Here is a 22754-nt window from a genome sequence, read left to right on the forward strand (position 1 = left end):
AATGTATCTAAAATAAAATATTATTGTAAATGATATGGCTAATTAAGACCACCTCTGAGTTAAGAGTTGAGTTTTCATTAGGGGAATCTTTTGTGTAACATTCTGACCCTGTACCATTAGGTTTTGGAGTGTGCATGCATAATCTGTTTTAAGAAGGAACACAATGACCACCACAGATTCTCCCTTTACAAACTTCTGAATGCTCTGACCTCATAAATCACATAAGTCAGATATCAGTCCATCCTTCATCTTGCTAAATAGCGTTTTACTGTGTGAAACGAAAAACTTATACAGCACCCGGTATTCCCATGTTACAAATTTTCAAGTATAAGTAAAGTTTGCATGGACGGACCCAACAGTACATCACAACACACACGCATTCATTTCATTACATTAATCCCTTACATCCTACCGTCTCGGAGTCAGTCATAGGAACGCCTAAGGCCAAGTAACTGTTAATAATACCCTATTTTCCATACCAGAATATCAGGGAGAGCGTGACGCATTTCACTACCAGAAATTATGCAGTGAGATTCCCACATTTGGGGATTCGCGAGAGTCAACACAACCGGAGTGCAATGGACGGCCTCGCCCTGGGTGAACCACCTTCTTGATCATGGTATCCCCCTGCCAGGTAAGTATGAGTTGAACACATTTCCTGACGCTACCCACTCCACACCCATCTATCACACAGGCAATTATCATCTTTCACTAGCTCAGCTCCCGAAGCCACAAGTGCGATTGTTGACATTGCCGATTTCATTAAAGACGCCAAAATCTGGTGCTCGTTATTTATATTTTCATATACAAATACAATTTTAAAAATATTTCCCATAATGCCATGAGGCAATCCAAGAATCTCTATACAGGAAAAAGTAGAGGTAAACAAAATATTGAATACAATATTCCTTGTTGAACAAAGACGATGAAAATGAAATCCTCAGTATACGGTCGTATGTCATTTCACTTGTATTCTGCGTAATTCGGAAGGTTTGCAGCAGTAAACATTACAGTAACAAGAGAAAGCTGCATGACAGACTCACACTGCGCATGTGCGCAGATCTGTGAAGCTCCTCAAACTTACTCTCCATCCGAGCTGAAGTTACAGCAAAACCCAAACTAACTACCAGTATAATGAAAATAACAGAAGCACAACCTCGAGACTTACTATTTAATACGCACACATTTGGCGAATTCGCTAAAACACAAACTGCGCGACAGAGAATCGTTCGCGTAACTTCTACTCATTCTGGAAAAAAAAAAAACCTTAACGACGGAAATTTAAGCAAGCTATAGCATAGTTATGTTTTGTAAAAGAATTAGATGAATTTAATTGTTGATTTTGACAGTGACCGTATAATTATGACTTGATGGCGTTTAACTTCTCTTCAAAAAGAAATGAATTTCAATCCGTTTTTAATACTGCATCTCAGTTTTCTTTAGTGCTATATTGTACAGTAGGCTACTTTTCACTGCATTTTCATGTTTGAAAGGAGCATTGTAAGAGTTATTGTTAGTAGTAAAAATAATAGTAATATCAATAATAAATCTCATCTGATACCATACTAAATAGCGGCCTCCTGTGTCAAAACGCAAAAAAGCTTACTGCCCTGGTATTCCCAGGCGGTCTCCCATCCAAGTACTAACCAGGCCCGACCCTGCTTAGCTTCCGAGATCAGACGAGATCGGGCGTTTTCAGGGTGGTGTGGCCGTAAGCGAAAGATTAGCGAGCCAATACTGTTTAAATAGTTACGGAAGTAAAGCAACAGCCGCACAACACAGTGGTTTTCAATCCTGGACCTGTTATACCTCCGTGTATCTGACATTGTTGTTTTGTTCCAGCTAATCCTGTGTTTAAGGTGATTTAAAACATGTTCCATACCTTGGGGTATGCACAGACAGCTAATACTACTCTGTTCTGGTGAAGACCTGCAGGAGCCGAACCAAACTAGAACGATTAAATAAAATGTCGCTTTTTCTTGGAGCCTAAGTTAATGCAGGGGTGGGCAATTCCAGCCCTGCAGGTTCTCGTTTCCACCAATTACCCTGGCTAAACTGGCTAACTAGCTGCACACACCAGCACTAGATTGATTGCAGATTAGATCACAGTAAAACATTTCATATAGGCACACAAGAACAGTCTTTGACTGTCACTTTTGCCCTTATCAAAAAAATGTATCTAAAATAAAAGATTGTGTAAATGTTAGGGCTAAGTAAGAAAGACCAAACATTAGCATGAAAACCAGAAATGGATACAGACCTTGTTGTCCACCCGAGTTAAAATTACAATGACCACCACAGATTATCACTTAAACTTTGCTAATTTCTGAATGCTCTGACCTCATTAAACACGAATAATTCAGGTACAACTTCACACAGAAAACAATTAAGTCCCAAATGTAGATTAACCTGGCGTTAGATTCAACGTCACTCGTGCACTAGTGCAAGCTAACCAGGTTCACCAAGAAGCAAATTACTCATTCTAAATACATACAGGCTGCACACAATCCCCAAGAGATACAAACCATATTACAATGAAACACAAAACTATAAAATGCTTTTCCTCCAGAAATACTTGCAAAAAATGTTTTTTTAAACTACACAACATAGCTAGATTTATGAATTGTTTCAGGCAGCATGTTTGAGTTAACATACCGGTTTGTGGAACTGGACAGGACAATGGCCAGGCTAAAGCAGGGCCTACAGATTGCTATTACCCTGATCTTAAACCCACAGTGATCCTTCCTCCCGAGACACAAAATGGCAAGTCTTCCGCAGAATTCCTACTCTGGCACAAAACCTAACAAAAAGTGGAAAGAAAATGGATACTGCCAGTCCTTGACAACATCACACAAAAAGGCTAAAGAAATAAAGATTAGAACTTACACAGGATCAGAGCTATCACTGGAGAAAGGTGAGCAATCTGGTGAGCTACTTCAGCAAGCGTGGCTGGGGATGGGCTGCATTGCCCCTGGAATGCAGGTGATTTTAGCACAGGTGTTCTTAATAAAACCCTTGATCTGGCTCTGCAGCCCCACCTACAGGCAGAAGTCCGGATGCACAGTAGAAAAAAGCAGGGTATCAGAAGTGGGAATGTAACGTAACAGCCATATATACCGACATAATGTGAACATTAACTGCGTGCGTCAGTACACTGTTAACGTAGACCTTCTCTCTCAATATGAAAAAGCTTGACAGAAGCTGAAGTCAGAATCTGCAGTGTTATTTCTAATAAATATACGCAGTGGGGATAAAAATAAGATGCACTAATTTGTTGATTTTGAGTGTGACTGTAATTTGCCTCTGTATTTTAACCTAATTTTATTTTATAGTCTTTATTCCACCGTGAAGCACTTTCAGGTGCTTGATTCCCTTTATGACACGTGTTGAACAAATGAAGCATATTATTGACTTGATGACTCACTACAACTCACTACTGGCTGGTCTGCCAGCATCCGCCATCAGACCCCTGCAGCTCATCCAGAATGCTGCAGCGCGTCTGGTCTACAACCTCCCCAGACATTCCCATGTCACCCCCTGCTCACTGACCTCCACTGGCTGCCTGTTATGGCTCGCATCAAATTTAAGACCTTGGTGCTTGCATACCAGGCAGCTAAGAGGTCAGCACCAGGGTACATTCAGAGGATCATCAGACCCTACACACCAGCCAGACCTCTCCGTTCTGCCACCTCTGGACGCTTGGCACCTCCCCCTCTTCGCGTCTGTACTTCCCGCTCCCGTCTGCTGTCTGTCCTGGCCCCTCGCTGGTGGAATGACCTCCCCGTGACGGTCAGAACAGCAGAGAATCTCACCACTTTCAAACGCAGACTGAAGACTCTACTCTTCAGGCTGCACCTCTCCCCAGCCCTCCCTAGCCTATAGTTCAGCTCACTGTCCTAGTTAGGATAATGATTATGTTAGTGTATCTGGCAGGATTGTTTTTTGTTTGATTAGGTGTGATTCCAGTGCTAGTTTGTACTTGTAGGAGTCTTGCTTGCTGAACAAGCTTACTCTACAGGGTTGGAGTCCTGATCGATGTGGTCACTTCTGGCACTACGATCCTTACTTCACTCTAGTGTTTCTTTTGCACCTCTACATCATGAACCTATGCACTTGTTGTCGTCGCTCTGGATAAGAGCGTCTGCTAAATGCCTATAATGTAATGTAATGACATTCATTTTTTTCTTCAAAGTGTCAATCAGTTGCAGTTTCCATATTTTACCTTGCTAAATAGCACCCTGCGTGAAAACACAAAAAGGCTTACAGCACCCGGTATTCCAAGTTAAATATTTCAGCAGTCAGACAAATTATGTTTGCCTGGTCGGACACAACATTAGATCAGTGGTTCTCAAACTCGGTCCTGGGGGACCCCTGCGTATGCTGGTTTTCATTCCAACCTCAACAGCAATCCCAGAATTTTAACAAGCTGTTCATTTTTCTTCATTGGGTGCATTTCATGTTTTAGAGCTGGGGTTGTAGAAAGGGCCAGTGTGGGTACACACACCTGATTCTACTAATCAATCACTGGAGTCATTGCTAAGCACCTTGATTAATAGAATCAGGATCAGGTGTGTGCACCCACACTGGCCCTTTCTGAATAAGACTGGAGTCCCCAGCCCTAAAACATGAAAAGCACCTAATTAAAAAGAACCATGGTGATTTTCAAACTTTCTCGGTTTTATGTGCTATTTGCACAAGAGGCATTGAAGAAACACAATGAGTAAAGTATTAAATATGTCCGTTCTGTATTTTTGGAGAAATATGCGTTTTAAATTTATCGTCCTATTTTCAACCGGTTGAGAAAGTTATCAACTTGGTGCGTCACAAATACAGTAACCGCTCCCTTTGCACGCACCGACCCATGGATAACTCGAGACCCATAGTTTGCGCCACTGGCTTACAGGCAAGACAATGCAAATATTTGTTTAACGTTAGGTTCACTTAAATTAGAGTGCCTTTTAAGGACTGTTAGATTATTTCTGGTTATATTCATTTAGCTAGCTAGGTAGTTTGCTTTCATAAGGCACTGTTATCGATAACGTTAGCTAGCTAGTTTGCTTTTATGAGGACGTTATAGTGGTGGTTTTATTTTAACTTGGCTAGCTAGATAGCAAAAATTATAATTGGATATAGGTCAACGTCCTTACCTTAGCTATCTATCGATACTTGATATACTACTAAGCTAGCTAGCTTGTGAAAATTCAGTCTCCCAAAGAGCGCGTATCTTGGGGGTAGCTTAGGTACGGGACACGGTCTGTCAATCATAGCTAACTGGCAGTTCTCATTACCACGCCCAGACGGTTTGGGTGAACTTTTATAGTGGGAAATTTAGGCTTAGAAAAATATGCTTTAAAGTACATTGAAATGACTGAATAATAAAGAAATTATGCACATTTGTTTTGTTGTTGCCTAAAGACAACTGGGAAGTGCCACGTTCAACCACCATGTTACTCCTTTAAGAAAAATGAACAGCCTGTTAAAATTCTGGGATTGCTGTTGAGGTTGGAATGAAAACCAGCATACACGGGTCCCGCAGGACTGAGTTGAGAACCACTCCATTAGATCACATCACTCACACGGTCATTTCACTAGCCTACTTCAGTGATCTCCAGTCCTGGTCGTGGAGAGCTACAGGGTCTGCTGGTTTTCATAGTGACTCTGCACTTCATGAATCAATTAGAGCAGTTGATTACACAGTTAACTAAACTCACCTGGTGTCTTGGGTCTCAATTGGGTGCTGATTTGAAGGTGAAAACAAAAGCCAGCAGACCCTGTAGCGCTCCAGGACCAGGGTTGGAGCACTCATCATTGTTCCATTCGCTTACATAAACAACATGTCTATAAATCAGACACGGGAACAACTAACCCTGGCAACCCAGCTCAACATAAGTGATCTACTTGTATAAAAGAAAAAACAAAGCTGACTGACTTGATGACATTTACATTGTTCTTCAGTGTGAGTAAGTTAAAGTAGTCCATCTTATGCCTTGCTAAATATCGCCAACTTGAATGAAAACACAATAAAAGAAGAAACCTGGCATTCCATGTTACAAATTTTTCAGAAGCTCCAGTCGCCATAATTAAAGGGAAATAACTTTGATGTGATTAAATGTAGTGCTTGTCCAGACAAACGCGTTCATTTCATTACATTCGCGTGTCTACAACAGCCGACAATTCCAACCATCAACAAAAACGATCTATTTTTATACCAGTATATCAGGGGAGAGCGCGAACGCAGTCCCCCACTACCAGAAATTATGCAGTCGAGATTCCCACATTTGGGGAATTCGCAGGGGTCAGCACAACCGGAGTGCAATGGCTGAGCCTCGCCCTGGGTGAACCACCTTCTTGATCATGGTATCTCCCCTGCCAGGTAAGTATGAGTTGTACACATTTCAGGACGGGTACCCACTCCACACCACATCTATCACACAGACGGGTATCACATCTTTCACTTGCTCAGCTCCCGACGACGCAGAATTACGATTGTTGACATTGGCCGATTTCATTAAAGAAGCCAAAATACTGGTGCTCGTTATTTATATTTTCATATACAAATACAATTTTAAAAATATTTCCCATAATGCCATGCGGGAAATATTTTAAGAATCGTCTATACACGAAGTAGTGAGAGGTAAACAAAATATTGAATACAATATTCCTTGAGAGCATAGACGATTAATATTAATTTCTCAGTATCGGTCGTTTATCATTCCACTTGTATTCTGCGTAATTCGGAAGGTTTGCAACAGAAAACATTACAGTAACAAGAAAGCTGCATGACAGACTCACACTGCGCATGTGGCAGATCTGTGAAGCTCCTCAAATTTACTCTCCATCCGAGCTGAAGTTACAGCAAAACCCAAACTAACTACCAGTATAATGAAAATAACGGAAGCACAACCTCGAGACTTACTATTTAATACGCACATATTTGGCGAATTCGCTAAAACACAAACAGCGCGCCAGAGAATCGTTCACGTAACTTCTGTTCCCTCATTCTGAAACAAACCTTACAACGAAATTGAAGCAAGCTGTGTCGGGAACTATTGCATAGTTATGTTTTGTAAAAGAATAAGATGAATTTAATTGTTGATTTTGACAGTGACCGTATAATTATGACTTGATGGCGTTTAACTTCTCTTCAAAAAGAAATGAATTTCAATCCGTTTTTAATACTGCATCTCAGTTTTCTTTAGTGCTATATTGTACAGTAGGCTACTTTTCACTGCATTTTCATGTTTGAAAGGAGCATTGTAAGAGTTATTGTTAGTAGTAAAAATAATAGTAATATCAATAATAAATCTCATCTGATACCATACTAAATAGCGGCCTCCTGTGTCAAAACGCAAAAAAGCTTACTGCACCTGGTATTCCCAGGCGGTCTCCCATCCAAGTACTAACCAGGCCCGACCCTGCTTAGCTTCCGAGATCAGACGAGATCGGGCGTTTTCAGGGTGGTGTGGCCGTAAGCGAAAGATTAGCGAGCCAATACTGTTTAAATAGTTACGGAAGTAAAGCAACAGCCCCGCAACACAGTGGTTTTCAATCCTGGACCTGTTATACCCCCGTGTGTCTGACATTGTTGTTTTGTTCCAGCGAATCCTGTGTTTAAGGTGATTTAAAACATGTTCCATACCTTGGGGTATGCGCAGATAGCTAATACTACTCTTTGTGGTGAAGACCTGCAGGGAACCGAACCAAACTAGAACGATTAAATAAAATGTCGCTTTTTCTTTCGGAGCCTAAGTTAATGCAGGGGTGGGCAATTCCAGCCCTGCAGGTTCTCGTTTCCACCAATTACCCTGGCTAAACTGGCTAACTAGCTGCACACCCCAAACACTAGATTGATTGCAGATTAGATCACAGTAAAACATTCATATAGGCACACGAAGTCTTTTGACGGTCACTTTTGCGCTTATCAAAAAAATGTATCTAAAATAAAATATTGTGTAAATGATATGGCTAATTAAGACCACCTCTGAGTTAAGAGGTTGAGTTTTCATTGGGGAATCTTTTGTGTAACATTCTGACCCTGTACCATTAGGTTTTTGGAGTGTGCATGCATAATCTGTTTTAAGAAGGAACTACAATGACCACCACAGATTCTCACTTTACAAACTTCTGAATGCTCTGACCTCATAAATCACATAAGTCAGATATCAGTCCATCCTTCATCTTGCTAAATAGCGTTTTACTGTGTGAAAACGCGAAAAAGCATACAGCACCCGGTATTCCCATGTTACAAATATTTCAAGTATAAGTAAAGTTTGCATGGACGGACCCAACAGTACATCACAACACACACGCATTCATTTCATTACATTAATCCCCTTACATCCTACACGTCTCCGAGTCAGTCATAGGAACGCCTAAGGCCAAGTAACTGTTAATAATACTTAACTATTTTTCATACCAGAATATCAGGGGAGAGCGCGAACGCAGTCCCCCACTACCAGAAATTATGCAGTCGAGATTCCCACATTTGGGGAATTCGCAGGGGTCAGCACAACCGGAGTGCAATGGCTGAGCCTCGCCCTGGGTGAACCACCTTCTTGATCATGGTATCTCCCCTGCCAGGTAAGTATGAGTTGTACACATTTCCTGACGGCTACCCACTCCACACCACATCTATCACACAGACGGGTATCACATCTTTCACTAGCTCAGCTCCCGAAGCCACAGAATTACGATTGTTGACATTGGCCGATTTCATTAAAGACGCCAAAATACTGGTGCTCGTTATTTATATTTTCATATACAAATACAATTTTAAAAATATTTCCCATAATGCCATGAGGGCAATATTTTAAGAATCGTCTATACAGGAAAAAGTGAGAGGTAAACAAAATATTGAATACAATATTCCTTGTTGAGAGCAAAGACGATGAAAATGAAATCCTCAGTATACGGTCGTATGTCATTTCACTTGTATTCTGCGTAATTCGGAAGGTTTGCAACAGTAAACATTACAGTAACAAGAGAAAGCTGCATGACAGACTCACACTGCGCATGTGCGCAGATCTGTGAAGCTCCTCAAATTTACTCTCCATCCGAGCTGAAGTTACAGCAAAACCCAAACTAACTACCAGTATAATGAAAATAACAGAAGCACAACCTCGAGACTTACTATTTAATACGCACACATTTGGCGAATTCGCTAAAACACAAACTGCGCGACAGAGAATCGTTCGCGTAACTTCTGCTCATTCTGGAAAAAAAAAAAAAACCTTAACGACGGAAATTTAAGCAAGCTATAGCATAGTTATGTTTTGTAAAAAGAATTAGATGAATTTAATTGTTGATTTTGACAGTGACCGTATAATTATGACTTGATGGCGTTTAACTTCTCTTCAAAAAGAAATTAATTTCAATCCGTTTTTAATACTGCATCTCAGTTTTCTTTAGTGCTATATTGTACAGTAGGCTACTTTTCACTGCATTTTCATGTTTGAAAGGAGCATTGTAAGAGTTATTGTTAGTAGTAAAAATAATAGTAATATCAATAATAAATCTCATCTGATACCATACTAAATAGCGGCCTCCTGTGTCAAAACGCAAAAAAGCTTACTGCACCTGGTATTCCCAGGCGGTCTCCCATCCAAGTACTAACCAGGCCCGACCCTGCTTAGCTTCCGAGATCAGACGAGATCGGGCGTTTTCAGGGTGGTGTGGCCGTAAGCGAAAGATTAGCGAGCCAATACTGTTTAAATAGTTACGGAAGTAAAGCAACAGCCCCGCAACACAGTGGTTTTCAATCCTGGACCTGTTATACCCCCGTGTGTCTGACATTGTTGTTTTGTTCCAGCGAATCCTGTGTTTAAGGTGATTTAAAACATGTTCCATACCTTGGGGTATGCGCAGATAGCTAATACTACTCTTTGTGGTGAAGACCTGCAGGGAACCGAACCAAACTAGAACGATTAAATAAAATGTCGCTTTTTCTTCGGAGCCTAAGTTAATGCAGGGGTGGGCAATTCCAGCCCTGCAGGTTCTCGTTTCCACCAATTACCCTGGCTAAACTGGCTAACTAGCTGCACACACCAGCACTAGATTGATTGCAGATTAGATCACAGTAAAACATTTCATATAGGCACACGAAGTCTTTTGACGGTCACTTTTGCGCTTATCAAAAAAATGTATCTAAAATAAAATATTGTGTAAATGATATGGCTAATTAAGACCACCTCTGAGTTAAGAGGTTGAGTTTTCATTGGGGAATCTTTTGTGTAACATTCTGACCCTGTACCATTAGGTTTTTGGAGTGTGCATGCATAATCTGTTTTAAGAAGGAACTACAATGACCACCACAGATTCTCACTTACAAACTCTGAATGCTCTGACCTCATAAATCATATATCAGATATCAGTCCATCCTTCATCTTGCTAAATAGCGTTTTACTGTGTGAAAACGCGAAAAAGCATACAGCACCCGGTATTCCCATGTTACAAATATTTCAAGTATAAGTAAAGTTTGCATGGACGGACCCAACAGTACATCACAACACACACGCATTCATTTCATTACATTAATCCCCTTACATCCTACACGTCTCCGAGTCAGTCATAGGAACGCCTAAGGCCAAGTAACTGTTAATAATACTTAACTATTTTTCATACCAGAATATCAGGGGAGAGCGCGAACGCAGTCCCCACTACCAGAAATTATGCAGTCGAGATTCCCACATTTGGGGAATTCGCAGGGGTCAGCACAACCGGAGTGCAATGGCTGAGCCTCGCCCTGGGTGAACCACCTTCTTGATCATGGTATCTCCCCTGCCAGGTAAGTATGAGTTGTACACATTTCCTGACGGCTACCCACTCCACACCACATCTATCACACAGACGGGTATCACATCTTTCACTAGCTCAGCTCCCGAAGCCACAGAATTACGATTGTTGACATTGGCCGATTTCATTAAAGACGCCAAAATACTGGTGCTCGTTATTTATATTTTCATATACAAATACAATTTTAAAAATATTTCCCATAATGCCATGAGGGCAATATTTTAAGAATCGTCTATACAGGAAAAAGTGAGAGGTAAACAAAATATTGAATACAATATTCCTTGTTGAGAGCAAAGACGATGAAAATGAAATCCTCAGTATACGGTCGTATGTCATTTCACTTGTATTCTGCGTAATTCGGAAGGTTTGCAACAGTAAACATTACAGTAACAAGAGAAAGCTGCATGACAGACTCACACTGCGCATGTGCGCAGATCTGTGAAGCTCCTCAAACTTACTCTCCATCCGAGCTGAAGTTACAGCAAAACCCAAACTAACTACCAGTATAATGAAAATAACAGAAGCACAACCTCGAGACTTACTATTTAATACGCACACATTTGGCGAATTCGCTAAAACACAAACTGCGCGACAGAGAATCGTTCGCGTAACTTCTGCTCATTCTGGAAAAAAAAAAAAAACCTTAACGACGGAAATTTAAGCAAGCTATAGCATAGTTATGTTTTGTAAAAAGAATTAGATGAATTTAATTGTTGATTTTGACAGTGACCGTATAATTATGACTTGATGGCGTTTAACTTCTCTTCAAAAAGAAATTAATTTCAATCCGTTTTTAATACTGCATCTCAGTTTTCTTTAGTGCTATATTGTACAGTAGGCTACTTTTCACTGCATTTTCATGTTTGAAAGGAGCATTGTAAGAGTTATTGTTAGTAGTAAAAATAATAGTAATATCAATAATAAATCTCATCTGATACCATACTAAATAGCGGCCTCCTGTGTCAAAACGCAAAAAAGCTTACTGCACCTGGTATTCCCAGGCGGTCTCCCATCCAAGTACTAACCAGGCCCGACCCTGCTTAGCTTCCGAGATCAGACGAGATCGGGCGTTTTCAGGGTGGTGTGGCCGTAAGCGAAAGATTAGCGAGCCAATACTGTTTAAATAGTTACGGAAGTAAAGCAACAGCCCCGCAACACAGTGGTTTTCAATCCTGGACCTGTTATACCCCCGTGTGTCTGACATTGTTGTTTTGTTCCAGCGAATCCTGTGTTTAAGGTGATTTAAAACATGTTCCATACCTTGGGGTATGCGCAGATAGCTAATACTACTCTTTGTGGTGAAGACCTGCAGGGAACCGAACCAAACTAGAACGATTAAATAAAATGTCGCTTTTTCTTCGGAGCCTAAGTTAATGCAGGGGTGGGCAATTCCAGCCCTGCAGGTTCTCGTTTCCACCAATTACCCTGGCTAAACTGGCTAACTAGCTGCACACACCAGCACTAGATTGATTGCAGATTAGATCACAGTAAAACATTTCATATAGGCACACGAAGTCTTTTGACGGTCACTTTTGCGCTTATCAAAAAAATGTATCTAAAATAAAATATTGTGTAAATGATATGGCTAATTAAGACCACCTCTGAGTTAAGAGGTTGAGTTTTCATTGGGGAATCTTTTGTGTAACATTCTGACCCTGTACCATTAGGTTTTTGGAGTGTGCATGCATAATCTGTTTTAAGAAGGAACTACAATGACCACCACAGATTCTCACTTTACAAACTTCTGAATGCTCTGACCTCATAAATCACATAAGTCAGATATCAGTCCATCCTTCATCTTGCTAAATAGCGTTTTACTGTGTGAAAACGCGAAAAAGATACAGCACCCGGTATTCCCATGTTACAAATATTTCAAGTATAAGTAAAGTTTGCATGGACGGACCCAACAGTACATCACAACACACACGCATTCATTTCATTACATTAATCCCCTTACATCCTACACGTCTCCGAGTCAGTCATAGGAACGCCTAAGGCCAAGTAACTGTTAATAATACTTAACTATTTTTCATACCAGAATATCAGGGGAGAGCGCGAACGCAGTCCCCCACTACCAGAAATTATGCAGTCGAGATTCCCACATTTGGGGAATTCGCAGGGGTCAGCACAACCGGAGTGCAATGGCTGAGCCTCGCCCTGGGTGAACCACCTTCTTGATCATGGTATCTCCCCTGCCAGGTAAGTATGAGTTGTACACATTTCCTGACGGCTACCCACTCCACACCACATCTATCACACAGACGGGTATCACATCTTTCACTAGCTCAGCTCCCGAAGCCACAGAATTACGATTGTTGACATTGGCCGATTTCATTAAAGACGCCAAAATACTGGTGCTCGTTATTTATATTTTCATATACAAATACAATTTTAAAAATATTTCCCATAATGCCATGAGGGCAATATTTTAAGAATCGTCTATACAGGAAAAGTGAGAGGTAAACAAAATATTGAATACAATATTCCTTGTTGAGAGCAAAGACGATGAAAATGAAATCCTCAGTATACGGTCGTGTCATTTCACTTGTATTCTGCGTAATTCGGAAGGTTTGCAACAGTAAACATTACAGTAACAAGAGAAAGCTGCATGACAGACTCACACTGCGCATGTGCGCAGATCTGTGAAGCTCCTCAAATTTACTCTCCATCCGAGCTGAAGTTACAGCAAAACCCAAACTAACTACCAGTATAATGAAAATAACAGAAGCACAACCTCGAGACTTACTATTTAATACGCACACATTTGGCGAATTCGCTAAAACACAAACTGCGCGACAGAGAATCGTTCGCGTAACTTCTGCTCATTCTGTAAAAAAAAAAAAAAACCTTAACGACGGAAATTTAAGCAAGCTATAGCATAGTTATGTTTTGTAAAAAGAATTAGATGAATTTAATTGTTGATTTTGACAGTGACCGTATAATTATGACTTGATGGCGTTTAACTTCTCTTCAAAAAGAAATTAATTTCAATCCGTTTTTAATACTGCATCTCAGTTTTCTTTAGTGCTATATTGTACAGTAGGCTACTTTTCACTGCATTTTCATGTTTGAAAGGAGCATTGTAAGAGTTATTGTTAGTAGTAAAAATAATAGTAATATCAATAATAAATCTCATCTGATACCATACTAAATAGCGGCCTCCTGTGTCAAAACGCAAAAAAGCTTACTGCACCTGGTATTCCCAGGCGGTCTCCCATCCAAGTACTAACCAGGCCCGACCCTGCTTAGCTTCCGAGATCAGACGAGATCGGGCGTTTTCAGGGTGGTGTGGCCGTAAGCGAAAGATTAGCGAGCCAATACTGTTTAAATAGTTACGGAAGTAAAGCAACAGCCCCGCAACACAGTGGTTTTCAATCCTGGACCTGTTATACCCCCGTGTGTCTGACATTGTTGTTTTGTTCCAGCGAATCCTGTGTTTAAGGTGATTTAAAACATGTTCCATACCTTGGGGTATGCGCAGATAGCTAATACTACTCTTTGTGGTGAAGACCTGCAGGGAACCGAACCAAACTAGAACGATTAAATAAAATGTCGCTTTTTCTTCGGAGCCTAAGTTAATGCAGGGGTGGGCAATTCCAGCCTGCAGGTTCTCGTTTCCACCAATTACCCTGGCTAAACTGGCTAACTAGCTGCACACACCAGCACTAGATTGATTGCAGATTAGATCACAGTAAAACATTTATATAGGCACACGAAGTCTTTTGACGGTCACTTTTGCGCTTATCAAAAAAATGTATCTAAAATAAAATATTGTGTAAATGATATGGCTAATTAAGACCACCTCTGAGTTAAGAGGTTGAGTTTTCATTGGGGAATCTTTTGTGTAACATTCTGACCCTGTACCATTAGGTTTTGGAGTGTGCATGCATAATCTCTGTTTTAAGAAGGAACTACAATGACCACCACAGATTCTCACTTACACAACTCTGAATGCTCTGACCTCATAAAATCAATAAGTCGATATCAGTCATCCTTATCTTGCTAAATAGCGTTCTACTGTGTGAAAACGCGAAAAAGCATACAGCACCCGGTATTCCCATGTTACAAATATTTCAAGTATAAGTAAAGTTTGCATGGACGGACCCAACAGTACATCACAACACACACGCATTCATTTCATTACATTAATCCCCTTACATCCTACACGTCTCCGAGTCAGTCATAGGAACGCCTAAGGCCAAGTAACTGTTAATAATACTTAACTATTTTTCATACCAGAATATCAGGGGAGAGCGCGAACGCAGTCCCCCACTACCAGAAATTATGCAGTCGAGATTCCCACATTTGGGGAATTCGCAGGGGTCAGCACAACCGGAGTGCAATGGCTGAGCCTCGCCCTGGGTGAACCACCTTCTTGATCATGGTATCTCCCCTGCCAGGTAAGTATGAGTTGTACACATTTCCTGACGGCTACCCACTCCACACCACATCTATCACACAGACGGGTATCACATCTTTCACTAGCTCAGCTCCCGAAGCCACAGAATTACGATTGTTGACATTGGCCGATTTCATTAAAGACGCCAAAATACTGGTGCTCGTTATTTATATTTTCATATACAAATACAATTTTAAAAATATTTCCCATAATGCCATGAGGGCAATATTTTAAGAATCGTCTATACAGGAAAAAGTGAGAGGTAAACAAAATATTGAATACAATATTCCTTGTTGAGAGCAAAGACGATGAAAATGAAATCCTCAGTATACGGTCGTATGTCATTTCACTTGTATTCTGCGTAATTCGGAAGGTTTGCAACAGTAAACATTACAGTAACAAGAGAAAGCTGCATGACAGACTCACACTGCGCATGTGCGCAGATCTGTGAAGCTCCTCAAACTTACTCTCCATCCGAGCTGAAGTTACAGCAAAACCCAAACTAACTACCAGTATAATGAAAATAACAGAAGCACAACCTCGAGACTTACTATTTAATACGCACACATTTGGCGAATTCGCTAAAACACAAACTGCGCGACAGAGAATCGTTCGCGTAACTTCTGCTCATTCTGGAAAAAAAAAAAAAACCTTAACGACGGAAATTTAAGCAAGCTATAGCATAGTTATGTTTTGTAAAAAGAATTAGATGAATTTAATTGTTGATTTTGACAGTGACCGTATAATTATGACTTGATGGCGTTTAACTTCTCTTCAAAAAGAAATTAATTTCAATCCGTTTTTAATACTGCATCTCAGTTTTCTTTAGTGCTATATTGTACAGTAGGCTACTTTTCACTGCATTTTCATGTTTGAAAGGAGCATTGTAAGAGTTATTGTTAGTAGTAAAAATAATAGTAATATCAATAATAAATCTCATCTGATACCATACTAAATAGCGGCCTCCTGTGTCAAAACGCAAAAAAGCTTACTGCACCTGGTATTCCCAGGCGGTCTCCCATCCAAGTACTAACCAGGCCCGACCCTGCTTAGCTTCCGAGATCAGACGAGATCGGGCGTTTTCAGGGTGGTGTGGCCGTAAGCGAAAGATTAGCGAGCCAATACTGTTTAAATAGTTACGGAAGTAAAGCAACAGCCCCGCAACACAGTGGTTTTCAATCCTGGACCTGTTATACCCCCGTGTGTCTGACATTGTTGTTTTGTTCCAGCGAATCCTGTGTTTAAGGTGATTTAAAACATGTTCCATACCTTGGGGTATGCGCAGATAGCTAATACTACTCTTTGTGGTGAAGACCTGCAGGGAACCGAACCAAACTAGAACGATTAAATAAAATGTCGCTTTTTCTTCGGAGCCTAAGTTAATGCAGGGGTGGGCAATTCCAGCCCTGCAGGTTCTCGTTTCCACCAATTACCCTGGCTAAACTGGCTAACTAGCTGCAACACACCAGCACTAGATTGATTGCAGATTAGATCACAGTAAAACATTTCATATAGGCACACGAAGTCTTTTGACGGTCACTTTTGCGCTTATCAAAAAAATGTATCTAAAATAATATTGTGTAAATGATATGGCTAATTAAGACCACCTCTGAGTTAAGAGGTTGAGTTTTCATTGGGGAATCTTTTGTGTAACATTCTGACCCTGTACCATTAGGTTTTTGGAGTGTGCATGCATAATCTGTTTTAAGAAGGAACTACAATGACCACCACAGATTCTCACTTACAAACTCTGAATGCTCTGACCTCATAAATCAATAGTCATATCATCCATCCTTATCTTGCTAAATAGCGTTTTACTGTGTGAAAACGCGAAAAAGCATACAGCACCCGGTATTCCCATGTTACAAATATTTCAAGTATAAGTAAAGTTTGCATGGACGGACCCAACAGTACATCACAACACACACGCATTCATTTCATTACATTAATCCCCTTACATCCTACACGTCTCCGAGTCAGTCATAGGAACGCCTAAGGCCAAGTAACTGTTAATAATACTTAACTATTTTTCATACCAGAATATCAGGGAGAGCGCGAACGCAGTCCCCCACTACCAGAAATTATGCAGTCGAGATTCCCACATTTGGGGAATTCGCAGGGGTCAGCACAACCGGAGTGCAATGGCTGAGCCTCGCCCTGGGTGAACCACCTTCTTGATCATGGTATCTCCCCTGCCAGGTAAGTATGAGTTGTACACATTTCCTGACGGCTACCCACTCCACACCACATCTATCACACAGACGGGTATCACATCTTTCACTAGCTCAGCTCCCGAAGCCACAGAATTACGATTGTTGACATTGGCCGATTTCATTAAAGACGCCAAAATACTGGTGCTCGTTATTTATATTTTCATATACAAATACAATTTTAAAAATATTCCCATAATGCCATGAGGGCAATATTTTAAGAATCGTCTATACAGGAAAAAGTGAGAGGTAAACAAAATATTGAATACAATATTCCTTGTTGAGAGCAAAGACGATGAAAATGAAATCCTCAGTATACGGTCGTATGTCATTTCACTTGTATTCTGCGTAATTCGGAAGGTTTGCAACAGTAAACATTACAGTAACAAGAGAAAGCTGCATGACAGACTCACACTGCGCATGTGCGCAGATCTGTGAAGCTCCTCAAACTTACTCTCCATCCGAGCTGAAGTTACAGCAAAACCCAAACTAACTACCAGTATAATGAAAATAACAGAAGCACAACCTCGAGACTTACTATTTAATACGCACACATTTGGCGAATTCGCTAAAACACAAACTGCGCGACAGAGAATCGTTCGCGTAACTTCTGCTCATTCTGGAAAAAAAAAAAAAACCTTAACGACGGAAATTTAAGCAAGCTATAGCATAGTTATGTTTTGTAAAAAGAATTAGATGAATTTAATTGTTGATTTTGACAGTGACCGTATAATTATGACTTGATGGCGTTTAACTTCTCTTCAAAAAGAAATTAATTTCAATCCGTTTTTAATACTGCATCTCAGTTTTCTTTAGTGCTATATTGTACAGTAGGCTACTTTTCACTGCATTTTCATGTTTGAAAGGAGCATTGTAAGAGTTATTGTTAGTAGTAAAAATAATAGTAATATCAATAATAAATCTCATCTGATACCATACTAAATAGCGGCCTCCTGTGTCAAAACGCAAAAAAGCTTACTGCACCTGGTATTCCCAGGCGGTCTCCCATCCAAGTACTAACCAGGCCCGACCCTGCTTAGCTTCCGAGATCAGACGAGATCGGGCGTTTTCAGGGTGGTGTGGCCGTAAGCGAAAGATTAGCGAGCCAATACTGTTTAAATAGTTACGGAAGTAAAGCAACAGCCCCGCAACACAGTGGTTTTCAATCCTGGACCTGTTATACCCCCGTGTGTCTGACATTGTTGTTTTGTTCCAGCGAATCCTGTGTTTAAGGTGATTTAAAACATGTTCCATACCTTGGGGTATGCGCAGATAGCTAATACTACTCTTTGTGGTGAAGACCTGCAGGGAACCGAACCAAACTAGAACGATTAAATAAAATGTCGCTTTTTCTTCGGAGCCTAAGTTAATGCAGGGGTGGGCAATTCCAGCCCTGCAGGTTCTCGTTTCCACCAATTACCCTGGCTAAACTGGCTAACTAGCTGCACACACCAACACTAGATTGATTGCAGATTAGATACAGTAAAACACTTCATATAGGCACACAAGAAGTCTTTTGATGGTCACTTTTGCGCTTATCAAAAAAATGCATCTAAAATAAGATTGTGTAAATGATATGGCTAATTAAGACCACCTCTGAGTTAAGAGGTTGAGTTTTCATTGGGGAATCTTTTGTGTAACATTCTGACCCTGTACCATTAGGTTTTTGGAGTGTGCATGCATAATCTCTGTTTTAAGAAGGAACTACAATGACCACCACAGATTCTCACTTCACAAACCTCTGAATGCTCTGACCTCATAAAAGATTGATATCTGACTATTGATTTATCTTGCTAAATAGCGTCTACTGTGTGAAAACGCGAAAAAGACTACAGCACCCGGTATTCCCATGTTACAAATATTTCAAGTACAAGTAAAGTTTGCATGGACGGACCCAACAGTACATCACAACACACACGCATTCATTTCATTACATTAATCCCCTTACATCCTACACGTCTCCGAGTCAGTCATAGGAACGCCTAAGGCCAAGTAACTGTTAATAATACTTAACTATTTTTCATACCAGAATATCAGGGGAGAGCGCGAACGCAGTCCCCCACTACCAGAAATTATGCAGTCGAGATTCCCACATTTGGGGAATTCGCAGGGGTCAGCACAACCGGAGTGCAATGGCTGAGCCTCGCCCTGGGTGAACCACCTTCTTGATCATGGTATCTCCCCTGCCAGGTAAGTATGAGTTGTACACATTTCCTGACGGCTACCCACTCCACACCACATCTATCACACAGACGGGTATCACATCTTTCACTAGCTCAGCTCCCGAAGCCACAGAATTACGATTGTTGACATTGGCCGATTTCATTAAAGACGCCAAAATACTGGTGCTCGTTATTTATATTTTCATATACAAATACAATTTTAAAAATATTCCCATAATGCCATGAGGGCAATATTTTAAGAATCGTCTATACAGGAAAAAGTGAGAGGTAAACAAAAATTGAATACAATATTCCTTGTTGAGAGCAAAGACGATGAAAATGAAATGCTCAGTATACGGTCGTGTCATTTCACTTGTATTCTGCGTAATTCGGAAGGTTTGCAACAGTAAACATTACAGTAACAAGAGAAAGCTGCATGACAGACTCACACTGCGCATGTGCGCAGATCTGTGAAGCTCCTCAAATTACTCTCCATCCGAGCTGAAGTTACAGCAAAACCCAAACTAACTACCAGTATAATGAAAATAACAGAAGCACAACCTCGAGACTTACTATTTAATACGCACACATTTGGCGAATTCGCTAAAACACAAACTGCGCGCCAGAGAATCGTTCACGTAACTTCTGCTCATTCTGAAAAAAAAAAAAACCTTACGACGGAAATTTAAGCAAGCTATAGCATAGTTATGTTTTGTAAAAAGAATTAGATGAATTTAATTGTTGATTTTGACAGTGACCGTATAATTATGACTTGATGGCGTTTAACTTCTCTTCAAAAAGAAATTAATTTCAATCCGTTTTTAATACTGCATCGCAGTTTTCTTTAGTGCTATATTGTACAGTAGGCTACTTTCACTGCATTTTCATGTTTGAAAGGAGCATTGTAAGAGTTATTGTTAGTAGTAAAAATAATAGTAATATCAATAATAAATCTCATCTGATACCATACTAAATAGCGGCCTCCTGTGTCAAACGCAAAAAGCTTACTGCACCTGGTATTCCCAGGCGGTCTCCCATCCAAGTACTAACCAGGCCCGACCCTGCTTAGCTTCCGAGATCAGACGAGATCGGGCGTTTTCAGGGTGGTGGGCCGTAAGCGAAAGATTAGCGAGCCAATACTGTTTAAATAGTTACGGAAGTAAAGCAACAGCCCGCAACACAGTGGTTTTCAATCCTGGACCTGTTATACCCCGTGTGTCTGACATTGTTGTTTTGTTCCAGCGAATCCTGTGTTTAAGGTGATTTAAACATGTTCCATCCTTGGGGTATGCCAGATAGCTAATACTACTTTGTGGTGAAGACTGCAGGGAACCGAACCAAACTAGAACGATTAAATAAAATGTCGCTTTTTCTTCGGAGCCTAAGTTAATGCAGGGTGGGCAATTCCAGCCCTGCAGGTTCTCGTTTCCACCAATTACCCTGGCTAAACTGGCTAACTAGCTGCACACCCAACACTAGATTGATTGCAGATTAGATCACAGTAAACATTTAATATAGGCACACGAAGTCTTTTGACGGTCACTTTTTGCGCTTATCAAAAAAATGTATCTAAAATAAAATATTGTGTAAATGATATGGCTAATTAAGACCACCTCTGAGATAAGAGGTTGAGTTTTCATTGGGGAATCTTTTGTGTAACATTCTGACCCTGTACCATTAGGTTTTTGGAGTGTGCATGCATAATTCTGTTTTAAGAAGGAACTACAATGACCACCACAGATTCTCACTTCACAAACCTCTGAATGCTCTGACCTCATAAAAGATTGATATCTGACTTAGTGATTTTATCTTGCTAAATAGCGTCCTACTGTGTGAAAACGCGAAAAAGACTACAGCACCCGGTATTCCCATGTTACAAATATTTCAAGTACAAGTAAAGTTTGCATGGACGGACCCAACAGTACATCACAACACACACGCATTCATTTCATTACATTAATCCCCTTACATCCTACACGTCTCCGAGTCAGTCATAGGAACGCCTAAGGCCAAGTAACTGTTAATAATACTTAACTATTTTTCATACCAGAATATCAGGGGAGAGCGCGAACGCAGTCCCCCACTACCAGAAATTATGCAGTCGAGATTCCCACATTTGGGGAATTCGCAGGGGTCAGCACAACCGGAGTGCAATGGCTGAGCCTCGCCCTGGGTGAACCACTTTCACTTTTGAAATTTTTTTATTGTATCAAAACATTTTGTTTTCCAAACATTTCAATCTTTACAAACACATTTCAACACATTTCAAGCTTTACAAACCTTATTATCTTTATAAAAATAAAATACCAAGCATGTTAAAAAAATTATTTTCCAGGTATTTGATTTAAAATTGATGACAATTTAAAAGTTTGCATAATTTCTACAAATTTAAAATAAAACATTATATTTAAAAAAACACAAAACATTTTCCATTCACAATACACTCTAAAATCTTCCAAACCTCCATCTCATGCCAATAAATATATTTTACATCCTTTTTTAAAACAATCCCAATAAAATTTGACACTATGCTTTTGTACAGGGCAGTACGTGTCCTTAAACAACCGCCTTCACTCCTTACCTGCTGTCCGGTCATACTGGGGGTACTGGACCTGAGCAGGCTAGTCCTCCCCGTCCCATCACCATTGTCCATGCAGCGTGCCCCCATGTGCGCCTGGCCACCTCCTGTCCCTTCCGTCGTCTATGTCGGAGCATGTAGTCTTTTACTGCGGCCCAGGCCACCCTCTTCGTCTGTTCTTTCTTCAATACTTTGTCCTCCAGCACCAGCAGGCACCTTGCCTTCCACAGGGCCTCTTTTGCGCAGTTGACCACTTGCCATGCTTGAGTCCACTCCTTTGCTTTTGTTTTTCTTCTTATCCCATATAGGATCAGCTGGCAGTCTATTGTTAGCCCTGGGTGCAGGTGCTGGAGCAGAGGGCTCACCTCCTTCCAGAGCGCCTGGGCCGCCTCACAGTCCCACAGGAGGTGCCGCACTGACTCTTCATATCCACAGCCTTCTCTGGGGCACACTGCAATTCTGGACATCCCCTTCTGTGCATTACTGCTCTTACAGGGAGGACTCCATGCGCCACCTGCCAGGCCAGGTCCCGATGGCGGTTCAGCAGGTCCGGGGGGCACCTCCTTCCAAATCTTTTTTGCTTGGCCCAGTGCAGCCCCCTCACTGACACGTAG

At 40.8% G+C, this 22754-nt stretch overlaps 1 protein-coding gene, 15 non-coding genes and 2 pseudogenes across 16 annotated transcripts in view; all 18 read right to left on the reverse strand.

The window, feature by feature from the left end:
• rnpep (arginyl aminopeptidase (aminopeptidase B)) overlaps nt 1–22754 on the reverse strand; it is a 77610-nt gene that overhangs the window by 38998 nt on the left and 15858 nt on the right. The window lies entirely within an intron of this gene.
• On the reverse strand, nt 491–642 carry LOC135238662 (U1 spliceosomal RNA; annotated as a pseudogene).
• LOC135238684 (5S ribosomal RNA) lies at nt 1600–1717 on the reverse strand. Its single transcript, XR_010325194.1, has one exon. It is a non-coding gene; the product is annotated as a 5S ribosomal RNA (ribosomal RNA).
• On the reverse strand, nt 6218–6381 carry LOC135238691 (U1 spliceosomal RNA). The gene has a single exon (XR_010325199.1). It is a non-coding gene; the product is annotated as a U1 spliceosomal RNA (small nuclear RNA).
• LOC135238695 (5S ribosomal RNA) lies at nt 7356–7474 on the reverse strand. Its single transcript, XR_010325203.1, has one exon. It is a non-coding gene; the product is annotated as a 5S ribosomal RNA (ribosomal RNA).
• On the reverse strand, nt 8425–8588 carry LOC135238692 (U1 spliceosomal RNA). The gene has a single exon (XR_010325200.1). It is a non-coding gene; the product is annotated as a U1 spliceosomal RNA (small nuclear RNA).
• On the reverse strand, nt 9565–9683 carry LOC135238660 (5S ribosomal RNA). Its single transcript, XR_010325174.1, has one exon. It is a non-coding gene; the product is annotated as a 5S ribosomal RNA (ribosomal RNA).
• Nucleotides 10630–10791, reverse strand: LOC135238657 (U1 spliceosomal RNA). Its single transcript, XR_010325171.1, has one exon. It is a non-coding gene; the product is annotated as a U1 spliceosomal RNA (small nuclear RNA).
• Nucleotides 11768–11886, reverse strand: LOC135238671 (5S ribosomal RNA). The gene has a single exon (XR_010325182.1). It is a non-coding gene; the product is annotated as a 5S ribosomal RNA (ribosomal RNA).
• On the reverse strand, nt 12835–12998 carry LOC135238693 (U1 spliceosomal RNA). The gene has a single exon (XR_010325201.1). It is a non-coding gene; the product is annotated as a U1 spliceosomal RNA (small nuclear RNA).
• On the reverse strand, nt 13973–14091 carry LOC135238672 (5S ribosomal RNA). Its single transcript, XR_010325183.1, has one exon. It is a non-coding gene; the product is annotated as a 5S ribosomal RNA (ribosomal RNA).
• On the reverse strand, nt 15036–15199 carry LOC135238694 (U1 spliceosomal RNA). Its single transcript, XR_010325202.1, has one exon. It is a non-coding gene; the product is annotated as a U1 spliceosomal RNA (small nuclear RNA).
• On the reverse strand, nt 16176–16294 carry LOC135238673 (5S ribosomal RNA). Its single transcript, XR_010325184.1, has one exon. It is a non-coding gene; the product is annotated as a 5S ribosomal RNA (ribosomal RNA).
• On the reverse strand, nt 17234–17397 carry LOC135238656 (U1 spliceosomal RNA). Its single transcript, XR_010325170.1, has one exon. It is a non-coding gene; the product is annotated as a U1 spliceosomal RNA (small nuclear RNA).
• LOC135238674 (5S ribosomal RNA) lies at nt 18373–18491 on the reverse strand. The gene has a single exon (XR_010325185.1). It is a non-coding gene; the product is annotated as a 5S ribosomal RNA (ribosomal RNA).
• Nucleotides 19435–19598, reverse strand: LOC135238696 (U1 spliceosomal RNA). The gene has a single exon (XR_010325204.1). It is a non-coding gene; the product is annotated as a U1 spliceosomal RNA (small nuclear RNA).
• Nucleotides 20564–20681, reverse strand: LOC135238683 (5S ribosomal RNA). The gene has a single exon (XR_010325193.1). It is a non-coding gene; the product is annotated as a 5S ribosomal RNA (ribosomal RNA).
• On the reverse strand, nt 21618–21767 carry LOC135238663 (U1 spliceosomal RNA; annotated as a pseudogene).

This window comes from Anguilla rostrata, chromosome 13 (genome assembly GCF_018555375.3).
Source record: "Anguilla rostrata isolate EN2019 chromosome 13, ASM1855537v3, whole genome shotgun sequence".
Classification (NCBI taxonomy): domain Eukaryota; kingdom Metazoa; phylum Chordata; class Actinopteri; order Anguilliformes; family Anguillidae; genus Anguilla; species Anguilla rostrata.